A 17,622-nucleotide genomic window follows, 5' to 3' on the forward strand; every position below is an offset into this window, starting at 1 on the left:
TCCCCACCCCCATCTCAAGCCCTTGTTTCAAAATATGGAGGTACAAAAGCTTCTCAACAAAACTATTTAAAATAATGTGCATGGAGGTGGGAGGGAAGCATTCTTCTCTAATATCGTTCTTGGAAACTGCTGAACCATTTTACCTGAACCTTAACAAAAGAAGAGTGTGGTTATTCTGGACATCAAATTGCATTTCTACATTTCAGTGCCCAAACTGATAGAGAGTATCAGTTCTGCAGATGTAATAGTTCCTTGTTCTCAACTCATAAGAATCTGAATTTCTGGCAATTACGTTTTTCTCTGCCAAAGAGTAACAAAACATGGTATACATATGAGGGAGCAGGGATCAGAAGAAAACCCTTTGTTGCACACCACTTTCAGGCCACTTATGGTTTTGCTGATGAAATTTCCACTCATGCATCTTCTACAAAGCATGACTGTTTTCTCTATAGGAAATCCACATGGTCTATTAGACATGCCAAGTCCATGCTAAAATGGATTTGAAAGGTTAAAACTGCTTCTTTAGATTATATACTTGAAATTGGAGTGCAGCATGTCCTACTGAACTGAACTGGAAGCTCGTCTGCACGGTGCTATACAACACAATACCAGCCTTTAGTGCTTAATGTATTGACTTTTGTTGTTGTTGTATTAAATGGAATCTCTATAGCAGTGTTTCTCAAACTGGGGTTGCCGCTTGTGTACGGAAAGCCCCTGGCAGGCTGGGCCGGTTTGTTTACCTGCCCCGTCCGCAGGTCCAGCCAATCACGGCTCCCACTGGCCATGGTTTGCCGCTGCAGGCCAATGGGGGCTGCTGGAAGCAGCAGCCAGTAAGTCCCTCGGCCCACGCCGCTTCCAGCAGCCCCCATTGGCCTGGAGCAGCGAACCGCGGCCAGTGAGAGCTGCGATCGGACGGACCTGCAGACAGGACAGGTTAAGAAACCGGCCCGGCCCACCAGGGGCTTTCCCTACACAAGCAGTGACCCCAATTTGAGAAACAGTGCTCTATAGTTATGTCAATTTTCTGGATTTACCTATCACTGCTGACTGCCAAATTAAGATACAGCTCTACTAGAAACAGAAAGAATAGAGGAGGATGCTGGGTACCAATTAGAAATACTACACTTGCTATTTTGGTTAAAAATGTGTTTCATTGGCTGAAGTATGTTAGTATTAATCAGATGCTCTCCTTTTCCACTTTCTAGCACCAGCGGCACTCAATCTTGGTGAGATATACTTCATCCTCATCCAGTTTCCAAATCTGAACTATTAACTGGCAATTAATGGATAAGAATTTATCTTAAATTACCTAAAATTAGCTGCTTTTGTGAAAAAGATCTATTAGTCACTACAAAAAGCAAACTTCATTTTAACCTGACTGATGTGAGGTGTTAACATTTTTAACAACAGCTCTGTCTAAATGAATACATGTCCACATGACATTTAGAGAGCATTTGTATTTACACCAATATGATAAGAAGAACAGAAACCCACCAAATAGCTTGCCTGGCAGCACACAAACACAAAAAGCTACCTTTGAAGACCCAGATTCAGTATCACATTACTGGCAGCTCAGAGTGCCACAGCAGTAATGCTCACTCAAGAAAAGAAGAAAGGAAGAAGAGAGCAGACTGCAGAACGCTTTGTAGCATCTGCACATATATTGGCATTATGATCACCGATGATGCTCTCCAGCATTCTTGGTCATTGGAATAGTGTTGCTTAGTGTAGCAACGGACAGCTGAAGCAAAGCAGGAAACAACTGAATTGTAAGACTATCAAAAAGACCTAGAACAGAAGGTGAAAATACAGATGACTACTTAATACTCTCAGCTACAGAATCAAGATGTGGCTTGTGTGGAAACACAGCAGAAGGAAAAAAGCAAGGTTCACCTATCCTTCTAATGTTGGTCATCTTTTCCTCTTTGTAACACCTTCCCCTTCCTAACATCACCTTGTAGGAATAAACAACATTATAATCTGACCGTCTGAGCGCAGATCAAATCTTCTAATTCTAATGGAGAGCATTTTTAAATTTGGGGGTGAAGGAAATAAAGAACACCTTAGTCATCTCCCCTCCATCCCATATTCGGTGTTCTAAGCCTGATTCGAACCTAAAAAACTTAGGTTGACCTACCTATATCACTCAAGTCTGTGAAAAAAATCTCACACTTGTGCAAAATAGTTAGGTCGACCTAAGTTTTAGGTTGAAACCAGGCGTAGATGCAGCTAGGTTGACAGAAGAATACGTCCCTCAACCTACCTCTGTCTCTTGAAGGGGTGGATTTAATATGGCGATGGAAAAACTTCTTCTGTTACTGTAGTATGTGTTTAAGTAATTTACAAGGTTACCTCTCCTCCCTTTGACTAAATACTTTGTACTGACAGATCATTCAAACTCCCAATTCCTACAGCAATTATGAAAAATTTAAAATGCAGCATAGCAATCTGTACTTTTGCAACACTCAACATACCAGATTATATTTAGGGAGATTTATCTAATAATGTCTACTAATTTACATAAGCTGAAAGGATGCGTTACATGAGTATTTCAGGATATTGCTCCATTTACCATAGGGTGTGAAAAACATTGTAAGCTTCTTAAGGAAAACAGAAAGAAAAAAAATGAGATGGCAGTTTTAGTTTTCTATCCATTCTACTTCTTCCTTTCACCTAAAGTCTCCAATATTTCTACTACAAGATCCAGCTAATGACACAAATGATTCAGGTGGGAGAGTGAAAAAGACAAATGATCCATAATGCCACCATATTTCCAGTGAAAGGTGCAATTGAGCTATCAGAAGCCTCCTGTGGTCACAAATTATTTATCAGCCTCTAAAATGTACCTAGCATAGATACATTACTGAAAAAAGGAAAGATTTGGCCTCTGCCCCCAATGAGCTCCATCTAGACGGTGTAAACTGTGAGCTGCCCAGGTTGCACTGTGATAAGGGTAAACGGAGGTTACTGGAATTCTTAGAGATGGACTCTGCATATTTATACTCTGAGGATGCACCAGATATGTGCAACTCAGATGGTGAAATGTGACAATCAGTGCCCACTGGAGCACTCTCATACCCCTTTTTACCTCTCCCCTTCTCTGTTCCTGAGTGTTCTAAGGCAAAGTGCTCTGACCACCTCAGTTCCTTCCCACCACCTCATCAGTTATGAGCTATAATTAAAGCTCCTAGGAAGAGGGAAAGGTGGGCATGTAGTGGAAATGTACAGAGTCCATCTGTCAAGGTATTTTTCCCACTTTGAACTTAAGCATCCAAAAAGTGGGGACCTGCACGTACCCTTCTAAGCTTAATTCCTGGCTTAGATCTGATAGCACTGCCACCAGCCAAAATATAGTGTTTGGCACACTTTCTGTTCCCCTAAAACTTCCCTAGGAACCTAAGACCCAAACCCCTTGGGTCTTAAAACCAGGAGAAAAACCATTCCCCCTCCTTTCCCCCTCCCAGGCTTTCCCCTCCCTGGGTTACCCTGAGAGACTACACTGATCCAAACTCCTTAGATCTTAAAACAGAGAGAGGAATTAACCTTCCCCTCCACTCCTTTTCCCCCCACCAATTCCTGGTGAGTTCAGACCCAATCCCCTTGGGTCTTAAACAAGGGGAAAAAATCAATCAGGTTCTTAAAAAAGAAAGCTTTTAATTAAAGAAAGAAAAAGTAAAATTATCTCTGTAAAATCAGGATGGAAAATGTTTACAGGGTATTCAGCTCATATAGACTAGAGGGACTTCCCCCCCTCCACCCCAGCCTGAAATACAAGTTATAGCAAACAGACATAATAATCCTTCCAGCAAAATACACATTCACAAGTTAAGAAGACAAAGCCCTCGTCCAGACTAACCCGCGGCATCGGCGGGTTAAAATCGATTGCTCGGGGATCGATATATCGCATCTAGTCTGGACGCGATGTATCGATCCCCGAGCGCGCTTACATCGATTCCGGAACTCCATCAACCCGAACGGAGTTCCGGAATCGACACGGAGACCCGCGGACATCGATGCAGCGCCGTCCAGACGGGTGAGTACCTCGATTTTAGAAATTCGACTTCAGCTACGTTATTCCTGTAGCTGAAGTTGCGTATCTAAAATCGATTTTAATATCTAGTCTGGACGTGGCCAAACATAAGACTAATCCGCCTTTTCTAGCTAGTACTTACTATTTTGAACATGAGAGACTGTTTCAGAAAGATTGGAGAAACCTGGGGTGCATGTCTGGTCCCTCTTAGCCCCAAGAGCGAACAACGAACAAAACAAACAAACACAAACAAAGACTTCCCTCCACCGAGATTTGAAAGTATCTTGTCCCCCGACTGGTCCTCTGGTCAGGTGTCAGCCAGGTTTACTAAGCTTCTTAACCCTTTACAGGTAAAAGAGACATTAACCCTTAACTATCTGTTTATGACACCATCATAAAGAACTCTGTTGACAAGTAACCTCTGTTTCTCCTTCAAGTGGCCTCTGTATATTCCCATTCCCCTTCCCCTCTTCCTCACAACCTTAGTTATAACCCATGACTGAGGTGCCAGTGGGATGGAACTGAGGCAGCCAGAGTGCCACACCCCCTTTTATAGCCCTGCCTTAGAATATTCAGGGAACAATGACAGAGGGGCAAAGGGAGTATGCAAGAGCACTTCAATAGGCACTGCTTGTCCGTTTGTACCATCTGAGGCTACTTCTACACTATAAACCACTGGTGGCAGAGTGCAGTCTACTTGTAGGTACACACTTCAGTGAAAAAGCACACTGCATCCACATTGTGGTATGTAGATACACATGCCCGTGAAAGGCTCTCGTAGAGGGGATGCAGCAGAGAAAGGCTCAACCAGAGCCTCTCTCTGTTGCCGGACTCTTTCACTATGGTGGGGTAAGGGCTGCAGCATCAGGAAGCTGGCACAGCTTTCCCTGCCATCTCACCTGCCACAGCTTTTCCCATGGTTAGAGTTTTTTCCTGCAGCACAGAAAGGCTCCAGCAGCAGCACAGTACACTGCTAAAAATGGCAGCACAGCCAGGGAGGCACAGCCTGGTTGAGTAGAGAGCCACATAGGGATGTACTTGTGTGTATACCTGTCTGCACCCTTCAGGCACGTCTTTACTTTCCTAAGTTGTGCCTCACCATATACGCTGCTATTTATACCAGTGCTAAAGGAGCTACATGGGTATGTACACTACACATTGGTGAAAGACACGTGTAACGCAGACACACGAGTAAACAATATGTCAAATAGAACACAAAACACATTGTTCATTAGTTGTGGCTCTTATTTCTTATTAAGGCTACACTTAAAGATAAAAAGGAATAAGGAGGAAAAATTTCCCTGCAATCTGTCCTGCAACATATATAAAACATTAACATCATGAATTAATAATTGATAATCATGTCTGTAGCTGCAGAAAGGCAGTAAATTACACATTGGTTCATGTATATTAGTCCTTTTAGATCCGAACCTCTAGCTCATTTAGAGTTCTATTTACATAGCACAAACGCACAGCTTTAAAAAGCAGGATTCAAGTTCTCTGTGTAAAACCTACCAACAACACTATATGGCAAATATTTTTCCAGTAAGTTCTTCCTTCACAGAAAACTACCTTGTGAGGGAAGTTTACCAATTACTTTTCAAGTTTCTTAATAGTACTTAACATTTTACATATTTGTTTACTTCATTTTTGCATTATTTACAGTATCAACACAACTGGGAAAAGGATGTGTTTGTTGAGCTGTTGCAGAGACAGAAGAGAAAACAATACATTGTTCTGGCAATGTCTCAAATTTCTCTTTTAGGGGAAAAGGCTAAACTATTTTCACTGCTGAAAAATGGAATCCATCAACATAGAAAACTATATATATTCGGAATTTCTTTACCAGTGTTACTAGAATCAACTTAATACATAAAGAACAAATTATTAAAAAAAAAAAACTAGCTTACTTTTAGCTGTTTAAATTGCTTACTTTCTGCATTTCACTCAGTTTGGAGAATGAAACTAGTCAGTTTCACTGTCAGGTTCTCATTAACTAGCACAATGCTGCTTGGCCAACATGCCAAAAATGCTATATTTTAAAAAAATAAATAAATAAAAACATCTGTTTAGAACAGATTTTTTTAACATCCTCTGAAAATAATCTATATTGTTATTTTCAGCTACTTGAAATATTCTCTAAAACCAGATCCCGTAGCAAACAAACTCTCTTTTAATTCTTTGGCATTCTCAATCAGGTATTAGTTTTAATCCAATCTAACACAAACCTCTCTTCTTGTCATTACAAAGGATGCAATGTTACTAACTCTCATAATTCTATCACGGGTCTCACAATATCTGTTGTTTTTCTTAAACCCTTGGCTCCAGGAATTATGATTAAGGCTGCATTTGAATCATGGGTACTTTTAGTAAAATTCATGGACGGGTCATGGATAGTAAACAAAAATTCACAGGCTGTAACCTGTCCATGACTTGTACTATATACCCCTAACTAAAATTTGGGCTGAGGAGCCGCGGATGCTAGGGGAGTGGGCCAGGGGAACATGGGTGCTTGGAGGGGCAGCGTGTGGCCCAGGACCACGCTGGTGCTGGGGGCGAAAGCCATGCAGCCAGCATGCCAGCCCGGGACCCCTGCTGGTGCTGGTGGGAGGAGGAGGAGGAGGGTTGGCAGGGCTGGCAGGCTCCCCAACTGGCTCAGCACGGCTCCCCGGAAGTGACCGGCATGTCCCTGCAGCTGCTAGGGGGAGGAAGGGCCAGGAGGGCTCTGTGCACTGCCCTCGTCATGAGCGCCGGTTCCCACCACAAGTGCCAGCTCCACAGTGCCTATTGGCTGGGAACCGCAGCCAATGGGAGCTGTGGGGACAGTGCCTGCAGGCAGGGTCAGCGCGCAGAGCCCCCTGGTCTCTCCACCTAGGATCGGCATGGACATGTTGGCCACTTCTGGACACAGGGGCAGCTCCAGGAACCAGCACACCAAGCGTATGCCTGGCATGGCAAGCCACAGGGAACGCTCCCCCAGTCACCGCAAGGGCGGCAGGCTGCCATCGGCGGCATGCCTGCGGAGGGTCCGCTGGTCCCATGGCTTCAGCGGACCTCCCGCAGGCGTACTGCCGAATGCGCGGGGACAGGGACCTCCCGCAGGCAAGCCGCCGAAGGCAGCCTGCCTGCCATGCTTGGGGTGGCAAAATACCTACAGCCGCCCCTGTCTGGACAGCCCCACCCTCCCCCCAAAGTAAGCACCGCACCACATCCCAACCCCCTACCCCAACCCTGAGCCCCCTTCCCGCACCCAAAATACTGCTGCTGCTGGGGAGGTAAGTGGTGGCCCAAGACTGCCCCAACAGTGGCCAAAGTAGCTGGCCCAAGGACAGCCCTAGAACCAACTGCACTGGCCACTGCAGAAGTCACAGAGGTCACAGAAAGTCACGGAATCCGTGACAGACACGAGGCCTTAAGTATGATTACCAGAAAGTCTTAGCTTTCATTTGAAAAAGAAAAAGTTTAAGTTTCCAACTCTTGGGATGTCAGCAAAGAGCGAAAAACAAAACAAAGCCTAAAGGCTTAAAACTAAAAGGCAGATAAAAGACACTGCCCCTTTCAAAGAACTCATGATTCTTTGTTGTCTCTCTCATGATTTTATGAATTCTACCAAAACCCCATGCAAAAAGAATGCAGCCACTATTCACAACCAGGGCTCTGCATACCCCATGCTTCCATGGAATCTGCTACAGAATAATGGCACAAAAGCCAAGCTCTTAAAAAGAAAGCTGTTAAGTATCTAGCCATTAAGGCTGCAAAGGGCATCTTCCACAAGTGAATGAAACATAAACATATAAAATGTTGACTGAAGTCTACAGTCATTCTAAATATACCCAAGACAGGTGAAATGCTTCAATGCCCCACATAAATGAACAATTTAGAAATCTTAGGCCCCAAGAATTATGTACATACCTAACATCATACACTTCTATTAACTTCAATAAGACCACTGCCTGGGGGTAAAGTTAAGCACATGTATTAGTATTTGCAGCATCAAGGCCTGATTATGCAAATTTAAGCCCAGATCTTTCATGTTCACATGGAGCTGAGTGCAGGATTGCTTCCTTAAAATGTAAGTATTTTACCAATGATAATTTGAACATCTTGTTAACACGCTTAGCACTACCAATACTGCCTCTCCAATTATTACCAGGTGCCAAGAGCTCAAATTCTCCCCGCTCAACTGTCCAAACCTTCAGCTTCCATCCTGACAGCTTCTGTAATACAGTTACACATTTTAAACACAAAACTGTGAAGAACAATGAGAATTAAAAATTAATGGACAAAGTAAAAATTTAATTTAATAGCAAATTAAATATCAGAGGGGATCTATCATGACTGCTTTCCTGATTTTCATACTACATTAAAAACTTTGTTTTTTTTAATTTCTCTCATCTACTATATTTGAGTGCTGGACAACACAAAAGTCATGCCACAAACCTTAGGTCAAGCTTGCCAAGGAGCACACATATAACAACTAACCTATATCTATAATGATGACGATTACGGGCCATAAGTGATTACTCACTGTTCTATTCAGTCCAAAAATAGTTTTATGCTTAGAATCCTGGGCCTACTTCTTTTAACAACTGAAGCATTACTGAAATGGGTAACAAAAATTCAGGTATGGACTATGATTAGTCTTTCAATGTTAAGATATTGAATAATTAGTCTTTCAAGATGTTTTACACTGTACTGGAAACATAACTTACATTTGTAACACTATTAAAAACATTTTCAGTATGAAATAGAATTATTTCAATATGATCTTAGACAAATTAAAAAATTATGGGGTTGGGGTTTTTTAAGGCAACTAGAATATGTCAATCATTAAGCAAAGGATCAGAGATACTGATAGTTATAGTTGACAAAGATCATCCCCAAAAGTGAATCTTTCTGTACAGACCAAACAAATTGGAGGTCCTTAAACTTTTATGATTTCATGTAATTCATACTCTCACTTGAAAACTTTTTTCAAGCATACCACTGATTTTTTTCTTCTATGAAGACATACACAGGAGTGGGACAGAGCTCCCAAGAAACTCCACAAGCTTCCTCTCACAGAATTTCCAATTAGTATGTCCCACAGGAGAAGGTTACAGAGGGCTGAAGAAGTAGCAGGGGATGTTGGCCTACAAACACCCCAGAACATAGTGATCCTACAGGAGCTGTGCTGAACCTCCTTCCGTTGTTACGCAAGAAGGTCTAGAGACTTTGTGAAAGTTTGTTCTACTTGAACTACTACAGAATAGGAAGAGAAATATGCCACTGAAGATGGCCACTCCCACCTCTATCCCGAAATATTAATGAAACCCTGATACTATACAGTATTCACAGAGTGAGGTATGTCACAGAGCAGGAGCTCTCCATTCCATATTTTGTATTTTTTGTCTTTTCACCTTTACAAGTCAAAGACACACATAGCCCTAAATTCTTTTATCTCCCCAAAAGAAGGCAATGTTCTTACTAATTTCAGATAGTACAGATGTTCTTTTAGGAGTCAGTTTGTATGTCATCGTAATTAGCATTAGGAAGTGTTTTGTGGTGGGTGGGTATATATATCAATTATTTAGGAGGTTACATCTATTTAAATTTACAACTAATGGACCTACTTTGTTTTTACTATGGCTTGGCTGTATAGGTTTGAGACCACAGCGAGCTGACAAGTGCAATAAAATGTGATGTTACAGCTAGCACAGATTCAGAATAGGATTCCCACATAGCCATGCATTTTGACAGTCTTGTAAGGAAGGATCTTATTGGTGCTGTTGTTCTGTTCCTACACCCACTGCTTCACTAGCTATACCAACAACATCATCTCATTAGCGCCACACTTTTGTTCCAATCCAGTTTTATGGCATCTTGTTTTTGTTACCATGAATTATTGACATAAGAAGTGTTGACTCATGAAGCTCAGATTACAATCAGGTTTTATGGTACACAAATTTATACCACCTTCTTTAAAACTTCTTGTAAAGAGAGTGTCTCTGTGTGCACCCTATACCTGGGCTCCAAATGGGAGAGCAACAGCACAGGACTAACCCTGCTGTAAAGGCAGTTGGTTTCCTTTTCTGCTCAGCACAGGCCAGGTGTAGGGCAGCCTCTGTATGCTGAGTGAAAATGACCAGGCTAATGTTAGTTTCACTTCAGTGTAGGAGCAACTCAGAGGACACCTGAGGGAGGAGGTGAGAGGCCAGCCCCAATTTTCAGGAGATCCAATGGGAGCAACAAGAATTACTAGGTAACTAAGAAACTTAGACATAAATAAATTTAAAAAAAAACAACTTCCAATTAGTATGTCCCACAGGAGAAGGTTACAGAGGACACCAGTCAAAGCACCTCCTGAGGCAAGTCTCGCTCTGCCCATTGTACAGCTGGGGCAGGGCAAAGCAGCGCCAAGAGACTCCCCATGCCCTGGCCACCGACAGTCCTGCCCGCCCCCCACTCACCTGTCAGCCGGCCCCCCGCAGACCCCTGCCCCCAGCGCTCCCCCAGACGGTCCGCAGCCCGCTCCTCACCCAGGGTGACCAGACAGCATGTGTGAAAAACTGGGATGCGGGGGGGGGAGGAGGGTAATAGGCACCTATATAAGAAAAAGCCCCAAATATCAAGACTCTCCCTATAAAATCGGGACATCTGGTCACCCTACAGGGCCCCCAGCGCCAGCCACCCCGCGCACACAAGAGCGGCATACAGTGCCCCACCCCACCCTGCGCTCCAGCCCGGCCGGCCGGCCGGCGCCCCCTCGCTTACGCCATTGTCCAATGTTTACATCCGCACCCCTCCCCGCTTCTTACTACAGCCCCGGCGGCTGTCGCACACTCCGGAGGGTTCTGCCCGCACGCCCCAGCCAGCCAGCTATCCCTCAGCGCCGCTCACCAATCGCCGGGCACAACCGGGCCGGGTGGCCAATGACCACGCACTGCATCCGACGAAGGCGGGTGGAAGAATCCCTCCGTAGCCAATGGCAAAACGAGGCCCTGCGGGGGATCCTCCTACACAAGGTTGAAGTCAGGAGGGAGTGGGCTGGTAGGGGCTAGTGCGCGCGCGCCGATGCCTTCACAGTTCAAAGGGTTTATCTCATGAATAATTAAATGTAACCTTATGAATAGTCAATATTCCTGCCGAAGCGGTCCCGCCCCCTTTCTGTGCCCCTTTCAGCGCCCCGCCCGGAGTGCAGGAGATTGTTCATTCATTGCCCTGGTGAGTGTTGCGGTAGCCGTGGTCTTCAGTGTGCAGGACGAGCAGTCAGTGAATAGCTCAGGGGCTCCGGGGTTGCACAGATGCTACGCAATGTTTGTTATTATTTTTCTGCGGTCCATATTTACCGGCCTCTACCCAAAGCTTCTCTTTCCAGTCCCTGTGACCAGCGAGGGGCCTGCAGCAAACCCCAGTCCGGGACACACCTAAATTATTCTCATGGTTGAAAGAATCCAGGTCTGGGCCATGATCCAGATTTCGCATAGGGCAGCCTGAAACAAAAGCCTAGTTTTAAACATCTCCCAACATGCTCAGTGTTTTCAATCAAAACCCACACAAAAAAATGTATGGCTTGAAATATTACTGAATTCCAGAGGTAAGACACTGCATGCAAAATACACATAAAGCAACAATGAAAGGGTGCTACTTTAACATGGAGACAGCACTCTGCACAGCAATGGGGAGAAGGGAAATTTGGTCTGGGCCCCAGGACCAGCTCTTAATTCTGTAAGAGATGTATAGGATCATTACTGCCCATGCAAAGTTACCAAGGGCTTACACTGCAAGAGGTCTTCCCTCAACAAAAACAGGGACATGTTGGTCAGTAATGTTTTTTTCTCTCCCAAGACGTATCTCCTTCTAAAATGATTGAAAAATAAATATGGAAAGCTGTCCTCTGCAGTCCTTTTGAAAAATGCTACGTTCTGGTCCTATAAACTCAAAATGGCAACAAGGGCAACCTTTGTGTGGGTTTGTGTGGTTACTTTGGTTTTTTGCTAAGGCTATATCTAACACTAGCACTTTTGTTGGTATAACATGTTGCTCAAGACCATGCAAAAAACCACACCCCTGTGTGACATACATTACACCAACAGAAGTGCAGTTGTGGACAACGCTATGGCGGCTGGAGCCGACATAGCTACTACCCCTCATTGGGGGTGGTTTACTTATGTCCACGGGAGAGCTGTCTCCTGTGGGTATAAAACGGCTACCTGGGAGATCTTACAGCAACGCAACTGCAGCGGTATAGCTGTGCCTCTGTAAGCTCTGCAGACATGGCCTAATCATTTTCACCCTAGAGAACTATCAAAATCCACGGAAATATCTATTGTGTACAGTATTTATTTATAGAATAGGATTTTTCTGAGTCCTAACTGACATTGATTATATAAATTTAAAAAATGTTTCTGTTTACATTACTCATCTGAGCCAGAATTTGAAGAACTGGGCCCCAAGTAAATCTCTCCTTCAGATGTCCCTAACCAAGAGACAAAATATTAGAATGCCCTAGGGAGAAGGTTCTGAAAGAGTTCATCAACTGGGGAGACAAAACAGTGAGACAGAACCAGAGGCTAATTAAGAAATGAGAAGGAATCAGAGGCAGTTTAAGAAGCATGGGAAGGAAAAGAGTCTGTTTAAAGAAGTTGAAGAGGATGAGAACAAGAGCAGACTGCTGAAGGAAACTAACTTTTGGAGAGAGGAACAGAAAGAATTCCTGAAGCAGGAATAAGAGAAAGCATAAATTAGAATAGCAGTTGCAGGAAGAAGTTAGAGAGAGATGGATGCAAGATTGCATAAGAAGGGAATAAAGAAAAAAGTTGAAATTACAGTTCCATTGGTATCATGCTGCATTGGGTAGCCAGGGTTGTACTTGTTTGTTTGTTTTTTTGTTAAGGGAAATTTAGATATCTGTAATTTGGCTATCTTCTCTAGATCACCGTAACAATGATGAAGTTCAGTCAGAGTTGTTTTGGGCTTTAATGGTGAGACCCAGATAGATTCACTGAAGCTGGAACATGATAAATTGTAAATGCAGTTGCTGGATCTACTACAACATTATCATGATCATCTGTGAGTCATTATATAGTTAGAGAAGCAGTTGATCCTGACACGCACATTCTTCTTTATTGTAATCAGGCACATACAATACATTCTGGCTTAATTATGTGTGATCCCACAACAAATACTGTTGCCTCATTTGCTCACAGTTTCATGATTTTTATAAACGCTGAAATATTTCATTTTCCAGTTCTCAGATAACTGTATTCTGCTTGTTCATATTTTGTCTTCTGTTTGTTCCATGCAAGCCAGTGTACAAAAGTTTTGGCATGGAATTCAGCAAAGGGAAAATAAAATTTGAAACTAATTTTCCAATGTTTGTTTAGTCATGACTGGGCATTCAGCATTATAAAATATGATATAATGAGCTTGTAGAGTTATTTACAATTGCACAGTGTAGAATTCTGCAAACTAACATTGTATCACATGAAACTGAAAGTACCTAAAATACATTTGTAAAGCAAAATAGATACAAATTATCATGTATAATGTACGGGGGAAGGGGCACTGACTATTTATTAACCAAAACTCTTACTGGAATGTTAAGTTTCTAATTTAAACCACAAAAGTTGGAAAATCAGAGTTAAGGCTTAAACAACATCCCAAACTGTCATTATGTGTATGCATTATGGGCTCAGTTTTGTAAGGTACTAAGCATACCTGGATGATGCTGACATTCCTTGAGTCCCATGGAAGTCATTAGACAGGTAGGGTGTTCAGTATCTCACAGAACTGAACCCCTAACAGGATACAGGGATACATCCACAGCTGGTATAAATTGTCATAACTTCACTGACTTCAATTACAATTTATACCTGCTGAGGATCTGCCTAGTAGTGTCTTTCATTCCAAAATCATATAATACTAAACAGTGAAACATACTATTAGGTAAATATGAGCTGGATGGAAATGATAAGCAATTTTTGTAAAAATTGCAACTTTTTTTTAAATGTTCTAAAGAGAACCATTTTTATTTTTTTTAAATGTTCATGAAATTGTTCATATTTAAAATAGCCTAAACATACAAATTTTATCAAAATAGTTACCAAAACTATTCAAGGTTGGCAAACAAACCTTTTTTTAGTTACATTAAAACTAGGAAGCTTTGTTTTGGGTTGCTTGTTTTTTTTAATGCATGTATGCTTAAATACTACTAAAAATATAGCACTGCTATAGATAATTCAACATGTGTACCTTTTCTTTTGCAGTTATAATTCTCTCTTTAATTTTAGGCCCTGCTGCTAGCAGCAGTGCATTAAAACAGAATCCCTCCCAGCTCAGGATCTTAGCCCTTAGTTTAAAGAGGTTATCTGAATGTGTGAACACAGTATTCTGATCTTCAGGAATCTGACACTCACAGTGTGGGAGTAGCAGTTCACTTTGGTCTGTCCGTCTGGATGTCTTACTAACTGACTGATGTGCAGATCCTTCTGCCTGCAAGCAGGTACAGGGGAGGAATGCCACCCAGCCAATTCAGAACAAAGACTAGGTAGCATTTTGGAGCCACCGGGATCTCTTCTGATGCTTTAGGTGTCTGCAAGAAGATCTCACTCAGACACACAATGGGTCCCTAATGATGAAGTTGGACTGATAGTGAGAATTCCTTAGGTGTGCCCAGAAATTCTGGTAGACTCAGCCTTCATTTAGGCTTTATCCAACACTGGCCAGGAGCCCTGTGAAATATCTTTGTCAGATCTGCCTCTCCCATCTTTTTTACCCTATCTCTGGAGGTCCTTTTCATTGTAGTGAAATACTAAATATTACTACAATTACATAACATTTACATTCTTGTATGCCCAGATGCCATAATTAGTATCAGGGCCACATTGTTATAAGAATAATAAGAGACAGTCCTGGCTTAGTGGAGCAAATGAGCTACTTTGTAATACAGAGTTATATCCTTCATGTATTATTATTATTATTATTATTATTAGTGTCCCTGCACCATTACTAAATATGGTATGGAAAACACTCTTACATTTCAAAAGGATGGGCTAGCTCTTAGCTATAAGTGTCATGGGAGTCATGTGGCTAAAATATTTGTGTCAAATACTTGGCAAGTGTCATAGTGCTAGAAAATGCTCAAAAGATGTAGACATTTGTATAGCAGCAGCTGCTGCCACATTTTGGGTCCTTGATCAGCCTCTGTGAGGACATCATGATCCAGTTTGCTATGGAGCTGTGGATCTACAGAACTGCAGTTATACCAATTGTTGTACAGCAGTGAAATGTGGGCATTGAGGAAGGCTGAAAAGATTTGGATTGACATTTTGATTCTCTTTGTCTTCAGCAACTGTTCCATATTAAGTGGCAGGACAAGATCAGCAATGAGGATTTCAGAGCTGAATGCAGAAACCACCACCATCAGTAATGGTTTGGTTTTGGCTTTTGGTACAGATGACATTAGGATGGAAGACCAATTAATTACGGAGTATGTTTACCAAGGAATGCTGCTACATGGCTGGCTATCATGGAGCTCAATTTGCAAAGAAGCTATATCCTTTTTGGATTTGCCATAGCAATGATGATGTGGCTAAAATTCCATGGAGACTTTTTACCATATCTCTTCCTGGAAGCATGCAGGACGGTGGACAGTGACATGGAATAGTGCTTGGTGAATAAGAGACCAACAAGTATAGAATAAAGCTTTCATTTTGATATACTCCCACCTGTGAAATGTCCCATTCTGTTGGAGAAAGCCTGTAGGAAAAATGTTCACCCTCTGCTACCCTCAACCCACTTGTTTCACAGAAAGCACTGTGCTGACCTCTCTGAAAAAGTAATGTTTCTGCCTGTGCTCAGGAAAATGCCCTTAAAATGTTGAATATGAAAAACAAACTAAAAAACTAGAAGACGAAATTTTGTAAAGCATGTTAAATATGAAAGAGGGAGAAAAAGAAAGATACATTTTATAATAGAAACATTTCTGTTTGTAAAAAGAACGAGGAGTACTTCTAGCACCTTAAAGACTAACAAATTTATTTGGGCTTAAGTTTTCGTGGGCTAGAACCCATACCAGTGCCGCTGATTTGAAGTTATAAATTGTCCCCAAATCTGAAATAGTTGTTGGTGAAGAAAAAGTCACAAAGTTTGGCCACTAGGTTTGCCATGATGGTATCAGGGATGCTATTCCTGCTGGCTTGTAGTCCATCTTTGTGTGGAATGTTGGTGTAGAGGGCTTATACATCCATGGTGGCCAGGATGGTGTTTTCTGGAAGATCACTAGAGGATTGTAGTTTCCTCAGGAAGTCAGTGGTGTCTCGAAGATAACTGAGAGTGCTGGTAGCATAGGGCCTGAGAAGAGAGTCTACATAGCCAGACAATCCTGTTGTCAGGGTGCCAATGCCTGAGATGTTGGGTCATCCAGGATTTCCAGGTTTATGGATGTTGGGTAGCAGACAGAATACCCCTGGTCGGGGTTCTGTTTGTGTTTATGTCCTTTGTAACCTGTAACAATATAACCTTTATCAGGGTTCAAACATAAAAGTTGTGGAAAAGTGGTGGCTTAATTCCTAAAAGTGATAAATCCAATAACAAGAAAAAATGTTGATTCAGAATAAATACCTGGGTCCTGCAAGTTCATCCTTATGGGCGGAGCCCTCCAGCCATGCTGCTGTCCATTGGCTTTAATGGAGCTCTGAGTGGATATAAGGGCCCACCTGCACAGACTAACCTGCAGGATTGTAGCTAAATGCCTACAGCTAAGATTTTTATATTATGAGTAGATAGAAATGAGGGCAGAATTTGGCCTAATAATATTTATGTTCCAAGGTCAATTTAGTACAATGTGCTGCTTCAGTGGTTCATACCAGAAATGATCAAGCACATATATATTTGGCTGTTCTAATCTTCCAACCAACCATATCTCTATTTCAGTTTCTATATGCGGGTAAACATGAATTTGCTATTCAAGGCTATACAGATTGCCAACACTGTATTTAAAAAATACAGGACAGACCTCAGATGTTCTCTCCCTGATGGCTCCAGGCTCTCTGCACACTCCCAACGCTCGTCTTCTGGATGGGGAAGGACACAATGTCTAGCACAGGTTCACTACACTAGATCTGTGCAACGTTGCATGTGCAGGGCATGGGGCAGGCAAGCAAAGCCCTCCAGAAGCCCAGTACCAGGCAACAGAAGCCCCAGAGCTGGGCCAGGCTAGGCCCCTGCTACCTCCTCCGCCAGGACACCATGCAGTCTCGATCAATCCAGAGCTGCCTGCTGCCCCAGGGCCTCCTCCCATGACTGCACTTGCATATCCAGAGCCTCCTGGGCACTTCAAAGTGACTGGGACTTGGGCATTCTGCTGTGGGCAGGCTTGGTGCTGGCCCTAACAAGGCTCACATAGGTGCCCTGGGCCAGGCAGGAGAGACCCCACTGCTCCCCACTGCCTGCCCAGACTCCCTGAGGGCTGCAGGGGCGAGGCTGCTGCAGAGCTGGTGGAGAGACACCTGGCCCTTCAGCACAGCTCCAAGCCACACAGTCCCGTCCACTTTTCCTGCCAGACAGGGCCTGCGCAGGGAAAGCTGATGGGATATGCTCATGGGCTGGGG

At 43.0% G+C, this 17,622-nt stretch overlaps 1 protein-coding gene and 1 long non-coding RNA gene across 2 annotated transcripts in view; one reads left to right on the forward strand and one right to left on the reverse strand.

The window, feature by feature from the left end:
• The window catches only part of KIAA1109 (KIAA1109 ortholog), a 236,674-nt gene extending 225,781 nt beyond the window's left edge, over window positions 1-10,893 (reverse strand). The window contains 1 exon segment of the mRNA XM_030564256.1: window positions 10,784-10,893. The gene's annotated coding sequence lies outside the window, so the exon portion shown is untranslated.
• Window positions 10,894-11,155: 262 nt separating this feature from the next.
• Window positions 11,156-15,731, forward strand: LOC115652332. The gene is made up of 2 exons (XR_004000603.1): window positions 11,156-11,251; window positions 15,360-15,731. It is a non-coding gene; the product is annotated as an uncharacterized LOC115652332 (long non-coding RNA).
• The last annotated feature ends 1,891 nt before the right edge of the window (window positions 15,732-17,622 follow it).

This window comes from Gopherus evgoodei, chromosome 5 (assembly GCF_007399415.2).
Source record: "Gopherus evgoodei ecotype Sinaloan lineage chromosome 5, rGopEvg1_v1.p, whole genome shotgun sequence".
Classification (NCBI taxonomy): Eukaryota; Metazoa; Chordata; order Testudines; family Testudinidae; genus Gopherus; species Gopherus evgoodei.